Source organism: Phyllopteryx taeniolatus, chromosome 17 (genome assembly GCF_024500385.1).
Source record: "Phyllopteryx taeniolatus isolate TA_2022b chromosome 17, UOR_Ptae_1.2, whole genome shotgun sequence".
NCBI classification, from domain to species: domain Eukaryota; kingdom Metazoa; phylum Chordata; class Actinopteri; order Syngnathiformes; family Syngnathidae; genus Phyllopteryx; species Phyllopteryx taeniolatus.
The window spans coordinates 5,794,744-5,804,907 of record NC_084518.1 but is presented as its reverse complement, the minus strand read 5'-3'; the positions used below and the strand labels follow the sequence as shown (position 1 = coordinate 5,804,907).

The 10,164-nt window shown below is 44.5% G+C and overlaps 1 long non-coding RNA gene across 1 annotated transcript; it reads left to right on the top strand.

Moving 5' to 3' along the window:
* Positions 1–1,237: 1,237 nt before the first annotated feature.
* Positions 1,238–4,814, top strand: LOC133467017 (uncharacterized). The gene is made up of 3 exons (XR_009785110.1): positions 1,238–1,416; positions 4,046–4,139; positions 4,686–4,814. It is a non-coding gene; the product is annotated as an uncharacterized LOC133467017 (long non-coding RNA).
* Positions 4,815–10,164: the final 5,350 nt, after the last annotated feature.

The following is a 10,164-nucleotide window of genomic DNA, read 5'->3' as shown; positions in this document are numbered from 1 at the left end:
GTAACTGAAGGTTACTGCACTGAAGGCCTGGCAAAGGGGGATTGGGGAGATCCAGTGGCTAAAGACTCCAGTCAGTCATAGACTACAAATGATTTTCCTTTAAATATAAAAAAATGTGGTTGTATTTAAGCTACGTTTACATTATGTTCCCAGTTTCCACAGCAGTCGCATTCCAGGCCACAAAAATCTAATAAATTATTTCAATTTCACTTCATTTGTTATTGATATTCACTTTAACCTGAACCAGTCCAAAACAATTGTGGCTTGTGATATACTTTACATTTTGCTAACCTCTAGTGTCTATTTTCAGCATTACACCACAATGCTGACAGTCAAAAGGCATTTACATAAGGCAGAGGCGTAAAACAAACCCATTGTATTCAGACTAAATGAACTTAAAGTCAACAAATAACCATCAATTATAATAGACCATTAATAGACCATTCCAGTTGTGAGTGGTGTTGTACAGTGTCTCAGATTGTACAACTACGTTATACAAACCTACCACATTATTCTTTTTCACATCATGTCATATACATATACACACATATACATTGCAAGATATATTTAGGACCAAATAAGATAAGTAAATGAATTTTTTTTATATCACAGCTTCCTATTTTATTTGTTGCATACTGTTTCCATTCCATATCACACCAAATGACATCCAATAGTCAACAAGCATTCAGCAACGGAAAATCACAGCAAATCTGCCATTATCCAAATATTTTTAACTGTACAAATCCAAATCCAATCCATCCATCCATCCATTTTCTGAGCCGCTTCTCCTCACTAGGGTCGCGGGCGTGCTAGAGCCTATCCCAGCTATCATCGGGCAGGAGGCGGGGTAGACCCTGAACTGGTTGCCAGCCAATCGCAGGGCACATACAAACAAACAACATTCGCACTCACATTCACACCTACGGGCAATTTAGAGTCCCCAATTAATGCATGTTTTTGGGATGTGGGAGGAAACCGGAGTGCCCGGAGAAAACCCACGCAGGCACGGGGAGAACATGCAAACTCCACACAGGCGGGACCGGGGATTGAACCCGCTCCTCAGAACTGTGAGGCTGACGCTCTAACCAGTCATCCACTGTGCTGCCCAGATCCAATCCAATCAAAATATATTTCTATGATAGGATTGACCATGCCGTTCACTTCGGCACGGAGCATAGTAGGATGTGAATTGGATTCAACCCAAGAGCAGACAGAGGCAGAGCGAGTATATATAGAATGGTTTATTGTAGTTTGGCTCTGGGTAATATCGAAGGCGAGGTGGAAGACCGTCGGGACGAGGAGCGAGCAGGAAGCCAGAACGTAAGCAGGTGGGGTAGCTTGGTGGCGTGGCTGGAGCAGTCACCGAGACAGGGAAGGCACGGAAGGAACACTGGAGACGGGAAAGAACAGAATCGGGTGAGTACAGATGTGGGTCGTAGATTAATTACTGTCATATCACAAAACCTGCGAGTACGAGAGTCAGCCAGTGAGTCACAAACAAGTGTCAATACTCAGGCGAAGGCTGGAGAACTTGACGGGCTTTAAATGCAGGCAGTAATCAGTGCTGCTTGAAGACAGGTGCGCTGCACAGCTGAAGCTGATTGCTCGGGAGACAGAGGGGGAGAGGGAGGGACAAGGCACACAGCGCCACCCAAGCTCCAAAAGAGGAACTGCAGGGCATGGATGATGACAGTTCACCCCTCTCAACGGCATCCTTTCCCAGGTGAGCCGCATAAAAGTCTCTAATAAGGCAGTCGTCCAATATGAGCTTGCATGAAATCCAGGATCGTTCTTCAGGGCCATATCCCTCCCAGTCCACCAAATACTGAAATCCTCTGCCCCGGGGTCGCACAACCAGGATACGTGACAACGTGAAGCCCGGATGTATGCTCCTGATCTTTGAACAATGGAGGTTGGAAACCATAACATGCCATAAAGGGAGTCATACCTGTGGCGGAGCTGGTGAGGGAGTTGTGGGCATATTCCACTCATGGGAGGAAAGTGCACCAAGAGGCAGGATGGCGAGCAGCAATCCAATGAAGAGCGGATTCCAGATTTTGATTTGCCCGTTCCATCTGGCCATTGCTTTGGGGACGGTAGCCGGAAAATAACTCTTTCCAGACCTGAGATGAGGACTGAGGACCCCGGTCCGATACTATTTCAACAGGGATACCATGACGTCTGAACACGTGGAGGACAATAATGTTAGCAGTTTCAAAGGCAGAGGGAAATTAGGGAAGAGGTATATAGTGAACACAGTAGTAGTGAACCAGTAATGGTGAGAATGACAGTGTTACATTCAGATGGTCGTAGGCCGGTGACGAAGTCCAGGGAGATGTGGGACCAAGGGCGGCTCGGAATGGGTGCGGGGCACAGCAGACCAGCTGGGGGTTGATGTGAAGCCTTGCCTCGGGCACAGACGGAGAAGGCTAGGACAAACTCTTGGGCGTCTTTGACGAGACTGGGCCACCAGAAGTGTTACTTGAAGAAATGGATGGTGCGGGTGACCCCGGGATGACAGGTGAGCTTGGAGTTGTGGGCCCACTGAAGGACTTCAGAGCGTGTGGAATCAGGTACGGATAGTCGGTTAGGAGGTCCAGGCTTGGGATCCGGGTGAGTCTTCTGAGCCACTAAAGAAATTAGCATTGCAAAGAGAAACTATGGAGTAAAGTTAGAAAAATAGTTTAGCTCTAACGACTCTAAATCAGTCTGGCATGCATTACAATCGCTAACCAGTTACAAGCGACAAACCCCCAAGCTGAGAACAATAGTAGACTAGCCGACAACTTGAACACCTTCTACTGCAGATTTGAAAAGGACACTTTCACACCCCACACCCACCCGGCCGCATTACCTACCACCATCACACCTCTGACTTCTGCATTGACCATTCACGAACAGGATGAGAGACACATCTTCAAACAACAAAAGATCAACAAAGCGGAAGGCCCAGACCTCATGTTCCCATCCTGCCTCAGAGTCTCCGCGGACCAGCTCGCTCCAGTCGTCGCACAGATCTTCAAAGGTTCTCTGGAACTATTGAAGATCTCCATCATCCCAGTCCCCAAGAAACCATCAATCTTGGGTCTGAATGACTACAGGCCTGACATCTGTGGTCATGAAAGCCTTTGAACGCATTGTGCTGGACAACCTCCAGAACATCACATGACTCCTGCTGGACCCCCTCCAGTTTGTCTACTGAGCAAACAGCTCTGTGGATGACGCAGTTAGCATGGGACTGCACTTCATCCTAGAATACCTCGACGGCACAGGGACCTACGCAATGATCATGTTTGTGGACTTCAGCTCTGCGTTCAACACCATCATCCCTGAACTCCTCTCCTCCTGGGCATAGGTGATATAGGCGGTCGCCTAGGGCGCCATCTGCTGTAAGGGCGCACTGTCAGTGCCCTCCTCCTCGCGAAATATATTTAAATAAAATCATGAAATAATTTGTGACGCCCATTGGCGCCCCTTTACGTTTCTGTCTTGAAAATAACACATAAAATTACAAATTAAACTGAAGTAACTATGTTTGTCACTTGGCAAGTCACGTCACATGACGTGGGGGCACACCTCAAGTCAGCGAACGAACGATCAGTCAGAACAGGACAAGTGATTTTGTTTACAATTTTTTGCCACCATGAAAAGGACAGCGAAGCCCTCGGGCACAGTTCTGCAAAAGAAGAAAAGTGGAGGAGGAAAAGAACTCAAAATATAAAAGTAACGTTATGTCAACATATTTTTTAAATATCGTTTTGTGCTTGAGGGAGCAAGCTTGAAATAAAGTAAGCATTAGCTTAACACGCTTATGTCTGGTGACCAGACGTCCTCTTTTAGCTGGCGATGTCCTCTTTTTTGAAACCTAAAAAACCTGTGTCCAGCCAAAATTTAAAACTAGTCCGGGATTCTCAAAGTACTATGCCCCCCCCCCCCCCCCCCCCCCCGTTTTTGTTATTATCGTCATCGTTATTAATATTATAATGACACCACAGAGTTAACACAGTGATGTTATAGTGTGGATCTACTGTATGTTTGAATACAGCTACAAGTCAGTGAGCCTCAGGCATCTTGGAGCAGGATCACCTCCATCACATCAAACATACCACCTGCCCCCTGTGAAACTCAGGCTGAAGCAGGTGAGCTGCAGCAACATTACTTATGTCAATAGGACCAAATTGAGACACAGTTCGGTATAATCCTATCACTAATTAACACATTTTCTGTCACAATGTATATATGAATATGTACAAACTATCCTGCCCTTTACTTCTGGAATGTTTTAATGAATTTACCAACATTATCTGTTATCATTATTATGTTTCCTACATTCTTGTATCATATGGTAACAGTTGCACAAGAAAATATATTTGTTGATAAATACAGTATACAAGGGAATATAGCTAACTGAAATACTATTCAGATTAGATTGCTTTAATGAAGTTGTCTACAGGACACATTAAAGGTAGAATTATTATTTCCCCATTAAAATGATATATAATAATAAAATAATACAACTGGATTCTTAATCTGTTACTCATGTAACAGAACAATATTACTGTTATTATCCATGGTTTGTGGTTCAGATGTGTTTACTGTCTGATGTATTGTAGTTTGTAAATCATTGTGAGCATTTGCTTGGAGGTGAAGGCCAAAGCACAGTGGGCATTATCCTGTCTCCACAGCCTGAAGACCACGTCTGTCAGCCGTCCTGAACTGCAAGGAACTTCAAAGGCAACCCCTTTAGACGCTGCTGACTGGCCATCTCTTTCACACAACATAAGAGTGGAGTTAGTCACCAGAGGGCCATACCAGGTATCATCAGACTTTAATAATAGAATTTGAATAAACAGGTCTCTCCCTTACATTTCCTTATTTTTCGATATTGCAGAAGAAAGGTGTAGCCATGGAGATCCCGAGAAACAACCTTTCTAAGATCACATCGGGGTCACCGATTTGTTGGCGTATTTGTTATAGCCTATGCAGGGTCCAAGGCCCCAAATTACGAATTGATAAACTACCACCACACTCTCACTGATGGTGTAGTGGTACACTCGCCTGACTTCGGTGCAGGCAGCGTGGGTTCAATTCCCACTCAGTGACGGTGTGAATGTGAGTGCGAATGGTTGTCCGTGTCTATATGTGCCCTGCAACTGACTGGTGACCAGTTCAGGGTGTAGTCCGCCTTTCGCCCAAAGTCAGCTGGTATAGGCTCCAGTGTCCCGCGACCCTAACCAGGATAAGCGGTGTTGAAAATGGATGGATGGACCACCACACTCACCAATTCGCATGTTCGTTTTCTCTCAGGAAAGAGAAACACAGATAGAATTTTGAGCCGTTTATAATTCTCAAGAGCACAGCGTGCAATAGAGTGACATCTGAGTCAGTTCTGCTGTTTGCTAGGTAAAGACAAGTTAATTGTTATCTGACCTACTTCTGCGAGCAAAAAGAACTTCTTTTTACCACCTGTAACTCATCAGCACCACAATTAATTGAAACATTGATTTGACACTGTTGTCAGTAAGTGCTGTAATCGAGTTTACAGTAACTTACTGGCAACAGTGTTAGTAGTAAGGTATGTAAAAATTCTAGAAAATGTCTAACTGTGTGTGTTTGTCTGTGTGTATATATACCATTGTATGTATTCCTTTTACACAGTGCCCTTAGTGTTCAGACTGAGACACTACTTAACTGAAATGCTTTGTATTACAGGGTACATGTAATTGGAAGTGAAATGTGTGGCAAGACTGGTAAAAGACATGTAAGATGTCAGTAACAGTAAGTTGTGATTCTAAAATGTTATATTGGAATGAAATTGATGCCATGTTCAAGAAAAAATTGTTTGATTTTGATTAAAAGGAAAAACATTCTCACCAAAATTGGAGGGCATAATGTAATTATAATTTTTTTTTACTTGGTATTGGCGAATACTCAAATGTAAGCACTTGTACGCTATCTAAAAAAAATTGGTATTGGGGTATCCATCCATCCATTATCTGAGCCGCTTCTCCTCACAAGGGTCGCGGGCGTGCTGGAGCCTATCCCAGATATCATCAGGCAGGGCACATACAAAAAAACAACCATTCGCACTCATGTTCACACCTACGGGCAATTTAGAGCCGTCAACTAACCTACCATGCATGTTTTTGGGATGTGGGAGGAAACCGGAGTGCCCGGAGAAAACCCACGCAGGCACGGGGAGAACATGCAAACTTCACACAGGCGGGGCCGGGGATTGAACCCCGGTCCTCAGAACTGTGAGGCAGATGTGCTAATCAGTCATCCACCGTGCCTATTGGGGTATCACTCAAAACAAAACAAAAACAAACAAACCACAAGATGTGTCATGGTCGGTCCCCTGCAGTTCCTTTTTTGGAACTTGGGTGACACGTTGTGCCTTGCCTTCCCCTCCCTCTCTCATCTCTCTCTCTCTCTCTCTCTCTTTCTCTCTCTCTCTCTCCAAGCAATCAGCACCCCCTTGCCTGCGCACCTGTTCTCAATCAACACTCATCACTGCCTGCATTTAAGCCTGTCAGATCCAGGAATTCAGCGCCAGAGTATTGACGTTCATCCGTGGTACACAGGCCAACTTTTGTGTAAGTTACTCGACTTCCCGCAATTGTACTTACCCCCCTTGTGTTCTTCTCCGTCTTCAGTGCTCCTTCCGTGTCTCCCACCACGCCGCCAAGCTTTTCCTCCTCCCCATGCTTCCGCTTCCCATACCTTCCCTTTTCGAACAGACCACCATCGCCCCTCGGGTATCCTACCTGCTGAGCAATACTTAATAAACCATTCTCGTCAACTTTAGTATTGAGTATTCCTTCTGAGCCCGTAGCCTCCGACCAACCCCTCTCCCCATACAAAGAGCCTCATGTCTCTCTTGCTTTTGGGTCCAGTCCTACATCATACGATTACCAGTCGTGACGGAATACTCTGGCCAACATGGACACAGCAACCCTGGAGGCGTTGGGGAAAGCGCTCACCCTCCAAGGCTCCCACATTGACAGACAAGACGAAGCTCTCCGCGGAATTACAAACTACTTACACTCTCTCCCAGAAAGTATCTCTCATATCCTCCCAGATGGACTCCGATAGCCCACCTTTGAGTATTCCTTCCGAGCCCCTCACGTCCGACCAACCCCTCTCCCCATACAAAGAGCCTCACGTCCCTCCTCCCAAACCCTACTCGGGGGACCTAGGTTTAATTTCTTTTAAATTGCGCCCTTGTTTTTGATGTAAAACCATTGACTTATCCTTCGGATAAATCCAAAGTGGCATTCATTACTAACCTCCTACGCGGAAGAGCTGCGAAATGGGCGACCACGCTCTGGCATAATTCCTCCCCGGTACTTGCTTCTTTCGACTCCTTTTCGGCTGAACTTAAAAAAGTCTTTGACCACCCCGTCAAGGGCAGGGAAGCCACTCATCGCCTCATTGCTCTTACTCAGGGCTTTCATTCCGTGGCTTCATATTCCATTTAATTTTGAATTCTATCGGGTGAGTGCAGGTGGGATGACGCTGCGTTAAGGGGCATTTTTATTAATGGACTGTCATAACAGCTCAAAGATGAGCTCGCAACCAGGGACGGGCCCACATCACTTGAAGACTTAATTTTGTTATCTATTACACGAGACAATCGCCTACGGGAAATAGCAAAAGAGAGAGGGTTAGCGCCCTCTGCAGACACAAAGCCGCTAGCCATTCCGCCGCATCCTGCACTCCTTGCTGCTTCCGCAGCATCCCCTACTGCATTAAAGGAACCCATGCAACTCGGCAAGACCAAACTAGACCCTCAGGAATATCAGCGCCGTTTCAACCAATGTTTATATATTTATTGTGGAAAGCCAGGTCATTTCATTGCCACCTGCTCTATAAAACCAAAAGACAAGGCTCATCATGACCCGAGAGCGACGCAGGACCTCTCCTAGCTCTCCCTCCCGTATGACCGATCCCTCGTGTATCCTTGGCCCCCATCGCAGCCCTCATTGACTCCGGCCCTCATTGACAACTTTATTCATGAGGGCTTGGCGTGTCAGCTCCAGCTTTCCCTCGAACTCATCCCATCTCCAAATAAGGTTACAGCCCTGGATGGGCGACTCATCTCCCCTGTCACCCATCAAATGGCACCATTTACTCTATTCATCTCAGGTAATCACTGTGAAACCATCCATCTTTTTGTCATTCCTCCCCTGAGACCCCATTAGTCCTCGGAATCCCCTGGCTCAAGGAGCATAACCCCGCCATTGATCGGACCCACCTGTCAATCACTGGGTGGAGTCCTTTCTGCCACTCCATTGTCTTCTCTCGGCCATTCCACACTCATAAAAATGATTCAAGCCCTTCTTTCATGCAATATATTTATTTTTTGTTTGATTTTCTAATACAAATCTAATTAACGACTTATACATGTACTTTTTTGAAAGATGAAGTAATAGTTTCACATTGACATTCATGAACTCAAAACAAATGTGTTTGATTTGTAATGTGAATTGGGACCGCAAATTGCAGCGCTCAGACACTTGTTCCTTGCGCTCTCAGCTTGCTTTCTTTAGCGACATTCGACGATTTGTGGCGGCGCTGCTGAGAAAGACCGTGAAGACCGTCAGCGTAGTTGGACAGGCATTATGGGCTAGCTAGCTAGCTATGTTAGGTTTAACCACTAAGATGCCCTACACTAGAATGGAGTTTGAGTAGGACTACTCGTGTTTGTAGTTACTCTAACTAGTGTTTTAACCACAGAACGTGTTCTAGAAAAAGTGTACATGTACGTACGGAACCTACAAACGTGAATTATTAACTGAATGTATGTATGAATTGAAAATTCAGTGACGTCTGTGCTTTATTCACTTATCAAATATTGCTGTGTGAATGCAAGGCGGGTGGGTCATTTATGGGGCATTTATAGTCCAGTATATTGTTAAAACACCAAAGGGTAGCTAAATTGCCCATTGAGAGACGAGTAGCACCCGGCACGTGACCTCCTTCTCTCCTCACTCCCTTTTTTTCTTTCTGCAAGCGAATCAAGTTGGGCGAAAGCATTTAAGAGTTTGTGACCAAATGTAGTGCGTACATTCAAGTGAGTACAGTACTTATTGCTTACATTAACCGCACTGGTCTGTTAATGCAGTATTTTATTTGCTAATACTGAATCTGTGCTATTTTTAGCTGCTGGGCCACTGTCGCGTTAAGAGTTTACAAGACGGCTCGTGCACACATTTTATTCTATCCCACTCTTTTGACCATAACAACTGATAAACCGTTGCTTTAAACTGCTGTATGTAATTTTGTATATGGATTTCTGTTTGTTGTCCCCCGTGTGTTGCATTTTAATTAATTTGTTTTCTGTGTTTGTGTTGTTGTTCAGCCCGTGGTAGCTTAGGATGCAGAAAGGAACATCACCACCACGGTCATAAAGATTTACATTTAATCCGAAAAGATGGACATGAGGACCCAGAGGATGTGGGAATTGTGATTGAGGGCATTGAAGTCCGTAACAACGCTGGCAGTGTAATCGTGGTGTTGATCATGCTGTTTGGGCTCATCAGGGCACTTCATCTAGTCTTTCTAGAAAACCTGAAGTACACCTGAGTTTTTCGAGACGATCATTATGAACTTGGATGGACCCAAGCTAATTGCAAAGCTACAGCAGCTAAAATTCTAACTTTTTTTCCATAAAAAATATTACTTTTTTCCATCAGGGACAGTCAGGGTGTGTGCTCACAGTCCAAGACTGTCATCAAAGATGCTTTTCTAGTACTTAAAATGTGTTAATTTAAGATGCACTAACCTGCGTTACTATAGGAGTGACTAGACTCAAAGGTGTTTTATACAACTACAAAGAAGCTTAAAAATGTAAGCATGTAAAGTTCAAAATGCATTTCCAAAAAATTTAGTTTTATTTTGTGAGTTTTCAATAAAAACACATTTACCAGATTTTGTGTTGTGTGAAATAAATTGTGGGGAGGGGGTAAACGCTAAAATAATTTATTTTAGACTAATTATAGTAATTTGAGTGGGACTGATGTGAATCAATTTAGGCCACTAAATGTACTTATTTTACTTTGGCTGTATTTGATGAAAATGGGTTTGGCTGACTCAATTATATCACATTACACGGAACTACTAAATTTGAGTTGGAGTAACACAAATAAAATGTGCCACCTG